At 36.5% G+C, this 5753-nt stretch overlaps 1 non-coding gene across 1 annotated transcript; it reads right to left on the reverse strand.

The window, feature by feature from the left end:
- Positions 1-398: 398 nt before the first annotated feature.
- On the reverse strand, positions 399-472 carry Trnat-ggu. The gene has a single exon. It is a non-coding gene; the product is annotated as a tRNA-Thr (tRNA).
- Between the last annotated feature and the right edge of the window lie 5281 nt (positions 473-5753).

A 5753-nucleotide genomic window follows, 5' to 3' on the forward strand; every position in this document is an offset into this window, starting at 1 on the left:
GTATTCTAAAACATCATAAACTCATCGTAGATTCTCTGGTATCAGTTTTTCAAGTAGCTAAGAGTAGACTATAATATATCTTACACTTTAGATCAACTTTTAACAGGCGGAAACGTCGATTAACGATACTTCAGTTTTTATAACTTACTGAACTAACTAATTTGGCTCAATGATCCAAACTGAATCCTGGCCTCCGAAATGAGATATCGCCACCTGTCCCGATCCTGCGCAGCCACTGACTGACACTTGAAGCTGACGCAGATGCGCCGCCACACTGTCCTCCCAGCGATATCTGGGACGAACCGCCGGACGGCCACCAGCCGGTCGACCCAAGAATGCTCTCTTGACAGCCCCATTGTTTCCCATTTTTATATTAAAGGAAAAATAATTAAAAAATACGCTTCCGGCGGGACTCGAACCCGCATCAACCGCAGACCAAGCGACCGCTCTTAACCAATTGAGCTACGGAAGCCGTGCCGGAAGCAAATATTTCCATTCCTTTAGGGTGGCGTATAGCGGCATCTATCGACAGACAATTACATCAAGTAACGGCACCAGAGCAGTTAAATAGTTGGGCGTTGAAAGCGGCAGGTCATCGAGATTGTACAAGTAACTGCGACATTCTGGATGCTTTCTGGCTTTAGCACCGCCTTATCTACAGATAAAGGAAGTGACCACGAATTTACATGCACTTTTCTACCTAAGTAATGTAGAATATTTGTGAGAGCGTAGGATTCTTATCGAGCGTTAAAAGAAAGTAGTACTTATTTTGAAATAAAAATTTAAGTGAAAACTTTGCTATTTGTACAAAATTTGTAAAAATGTATGTGCTAAGTTTCATGTGCTACGCCTTTTAGAAATACAACGTGAATTTATGTATTTGTATATACATACATACGTTCAGCTTATCTAAGTATCTGTGAAGTAATTTCAAATGTAAAGGAACAGGATATTCAATGTTAACATGCTTTTCAAGTGCTGCCTATTTTTAAACTTGCACACGCCACACGCCTCAAGTTCCGGCGAAGTTTTATTTCGCATGCCGGCTGTCTAAATAATTCAGGACCACGTACTGAATTCACTACGAGGCCAGTATCTTTTAGTTGGAACTGAGTAACGTTCTGACGCCAGAAGGATGTTGGCCTGGCCAGAGCCATAACGCTGATTTAAAATTTCAAAAATGATTTATTTATTTATTCATTCAAGGCATTTTGAAACTACAAAATAAATAATACACAAAAAGAAGATAAATTCAAAAACAAAAAAGACAAAGTAAAGTTAAACAATCGATCTGGGCGACGACGTCACCCAGACGACTGGCAGGGTCGCCATGAAGTGTGCGGCGTAGCGACACTTGGGCTGCATCGAGCAGGTGGCTACTGCTCGAGCAGCCCCACTGGCAGGATCGCCATGAAGTGTACGGCGTTGGAGGCGTTACGGGAGAGTAGTGAAAGACGTGACTGTCCAGTATAGAATCCTTTATTAAAGTAAATGGTTTCCCTTATATACTATGTTAGTTCTTTGTTCATGTGCAGTCACGTGTAAGATTGACCTTGACATAGTTTAATAGAAAATAGAATTATAATTAAAGGAATATAATATCAAGTTACAGGTGCATTACAAGGTTATTGGAAATGTACAATGTAGGCCAAGGTTAGCTGATGCAACCTGTACCTATCCTTCGTGGGTGGTCTAAGTACGTATGTGTGTGTGTGTACCTACACTTCAACAGCGTGGCTCCGCTGCAAGAAGCCTGAATTAAAGATGTTAAATAATTATCATGTACTTGGTCACCACTTGCCTGCTTCCCCCCTTTTTTTGCCTTTTTCCTTGTCTTGCCTACTTGGTGTTTGATGATTCATTGTCACACATGACATGTGAGTTCTCACGGCGGATAGCCGTGGCAGTGAGGACTATTTTGATTATAGAAATAGGTATGTTTCCAAAAGCATAACCGCGCTTTTCAATTTATTTAAATTATGCCTCACGAAAGTTTTACTTTTATAAACAAGACTCATTCAAGTAGTAATTATCAATAATCAAGATAAATAATTATTTTTACTGTTGGCGACTGGCTGGTGCGCGACCTCCTTAAACGTTTAAAATAATGTCACTTTTATATTGTTTGAAATATGATTGATTAGTGTCGTCAGTCTGCCTTATGTCACGGAACTATACGTTTTGTTTACCAATATCCATTTAAATTACTTAATTAAAATAAGTGTTTTTTAATACGTGTCTTCATCATTTTACATTAGTTAATACAGTCCACAACCCCCGCTAGCTATCATTTACCTTCAACGTTTTGACAGTTCTCGGAGGAAATTGGCTAAAGTTGACATTAGTATTTACAAAATAAAATTATTGTCTCTGTAAATACGTTCCTTTATGTTTATCAACGCACTTCTCTCTCAAATAATTTGTAACAACCTTACTTAATAAGCATAATACGTAAACAAATGAATGGGTAGTCATAAGCGTCATAAGTATAGTAAAGGGTCGAGTGGCGAACTGCCACCTCTAGATTCTGCATTATAAAACGTTTCCAGTGTTTTTTTATTATTCAGGTTTGAAAATAGTTATTTGTTTTACAAGGGGGCAAAGTTGTTATTGAACCGCACATACCAGTATTGATACCCGAGCAAGTGAAAAATTTCAATAATTGAACCGCGAGTGTAGGGAATGGTTCAAAAAGTGGAATCTTGAGCGTTGCGAGAGTTTTATGGCACGAAGCTTAAACAAACTTTGCCACCGAGTGAAACACAACATTTTTCACCATATCAACACGAACAAAATACTGCCTATAAAACATCAAACTAAATATAATCCATCAATTTATTCAATTTTTTTTATAAATAAAATTCTTTATTTACATGAACATATTTAATTAATTATATAAGAAATTAAGACTAAACTTAAAAACCAGCTAATGTCTGAAATAGGCCCTTGAGGCATTGGCATTTATTCAATACTTATGATTCAAAATCATCATTTATAGGTAAATTCTACCAGCCAGCTTAAGACATCAAGTTGAAATTGGTTTAAAATTTATTTGTACTCTTGTGGATAAAATGAAATTTTGTTATCTGTTATCGATCTGTAACCTGCCTTCACCCGTTTTTGTGGTGAAAATTTAATTTATAACTTCAACTACTACCACTTCATATTTATTTTCCGTTTCCATTCAAAATATACAAGGTAAATTCTACCAGCCAGCTTAAAGACATCAAGTTGAAATTGGTTTAAAATTTATTTGTACTCTTGTGGATAAAATTAAATTTTGTTATCTGTTATCGATATGTAAGCCTTCACCCGTTTTTGTGGTGAAAATTTAATTTATAACTTCAACTACTACCCACTTCATATTTATTTTCCATTCAAAATATACAAGGAAATTCTGTAATTAATCGACATGATCTATCTAGTTGCCCCGCCATCTATGAGTTGGGAACAAGGGGTGTTAAAGTATTAAAAACAAGCCCTTTTGACAGAAACATGTCCTGGCCTTCGGAAAGCCCGGTATTAAACGCTGTTAGGATTTGATACAAAGGAAATGCTTGGAATTTCCTTCTTATTATCATTTCACGGGAAATGGTACGAGGAAAATAATAATTAACAAGTAATAGAACAAAGTATTTGATTTTCGATTAAACCACAGAATACATATTAGTACCTACAATTAAACAATGAGTTTAGGTTAGTAGGTATGCCTACACATCTTAGTGTACGATTTAAGAGGCAACAGGAAAAATATGCTAAATAGAAAGGAGCTCCCACCCCAGCCGGAGTTTAAATTTGGGATTTCTAGTTAAATATACTCTTGTCAATTTGTAGTAAAATGATGTGCAACTCAGATGAAAGATAAGAAACTGAAAAAATATTTAAAATCAAAGTGCCGCTCTCGACTGTTTCCTCCTCCAATACTTACCATTCGGAATAAAGTTTGAGAATCTGAATAACAATGAAACAATCTGTGTAATTAGGACTATTTAGTTTGATTGTTATAAATTTTGAGTACCCCACGTTCTTTTTCCATAGTCAATGGGCCGTTTTTGGGATTTTTTCATGGGCTCTAGCACCTTTAAAAATTTAAATGTTAAAAAAATACTCAAACAGCAGGTTAAAAAAATCTGTGTTGAATAAAGTCATTCATCTAGTTACAAAAACCTGTGACGAAAAAATCATGTGTATGAGGAATCGTGAGATTTTCCTGTTTCATTTCAAAATTTGAACAGCCAGCTAAAGCTACCAAGTAGGCTAAAAACGGTTGTCGTCGGCTTGAACGAAGCGGTCTATCATTCTTGCGTGGCCTCACTTTTGTGCACTTCTGATTTATCGCCTGCACGGCTGCCAACAATAAAAAGCCTGCAAAAGAACTTAATTAATATATCATTCTAGATATTTAGATTCTTTTATTTCATACAACCTCATTAATGTAACTGTTAGGTTAACATTGTAAAGAATCCTAATGAGTAATTTCTCCCTGTCTCCGGGGTGAGGGCCTGGAGATCTGTATTACAGGTTCACGCCTAGTTCAGACTCCAGTATCTCACAAAGGGTATAGAACTAAGTTGTTCTTAACTCCAATTCCTGTTAAAATTGTTCTTATGTATCCTTTGTGAGGTGAAAATAATTATTATTTCTTGAATACGCTCGATGTTCGTTTCAAAATTAAAAGTGTCATTTATAATAAAGACGGCCCAAAACATTTCTTATTGATTTGACGAAAAACTTCTAACAAGAAAATATAGTAGACAACATTTAAAACACATGCATATTTTCTCACTCACACACCTCTTTATTCCCAAACGGGGTAGGTAGAGCATTTGAAACTGCTCTGCTAAAAACAATATTTTTTTTAATATCACTTGCAGGGTTATAGTGTAGGACAAACGTTTATAATAGGTCCGAAAAAGATTATAAGATTATTTTCATCATGTTATCCAAACTTGAGGTAAAATATGAAGGTGATCTTAATAACAATTTAGTCAAAAGAAAGAAAATAACAAGCGTAATAGATATAAATTATAAATTGTGCACATAACTCGACATGTTGCTGCTTAATAGTTCTTTCTTTTTATTATAGTTTTTTGACGTCCGGTCTGGCGCAGTCGGTAGTGACCCTGCCTGCTGCGCCGCGGTCCCGGGTTCGAATCCCGGTAAGGGCATTTATTTGTGTGATGAGCACAGATATTTGTTCCTGAGTCATGGATATTTTCTATGTATATAAGTATTTATATATTATATATATCGTTGTCTGAGTACCCACAACACAAGCCTTCTTGAGCTTACCGTGGGCCTCAGTCAATCTGTGTAAGAATGTCCTATAATATTTATTTATTTATGTATTTATTTATATTTATTTCTTTTCCGCTTGCCTAAAACAGTATTCTACTCTGAATTGGTGGAAGGCTAGCGGAAGACCTGTTCGTCGCCTTGCTATTGCGTTTGCCCCACCCAACCATCAGCATCTGCGCTACAAGGATGTGCTCAAACGACACCTGAACTCTTGTAACATCAATCCAAAGCGTTGGGAGGAGCTTGCTACAGACAGGTCATCTTGGTATTTGTCCATAAGAATACGTGTATTTATGAAAATCAGCGTCAATCCACGCACGTTGACAATCCATACTAATGTCACAAATGGGAAAGTGTGTGCCTGTCTGTTTGTCCGTCTTTCACGGCAAAACGGAGTGGCGAATTGACGTGATTTTTTAAGTGGAGATAGTTGAAGGGACGACAGAAAATATGTC

Source organism: Leguminivora glycinivorella, chromosome 5 (genome assembly GCF_023078275.1).
Source record: "Leguminivora glycinivorella isolate SPB_JAAS2020 chromosome 5, LegGlyc_1.1, whole genome shotgun sequence".
In the NCBI taxonomy this organism is placed as follows: Eukaryota; Metazoa; Arthropoda; class Insecta; order Lepidoptera; family Tortricidae; genus Leguminivora; species Leguminivora glycinivorella.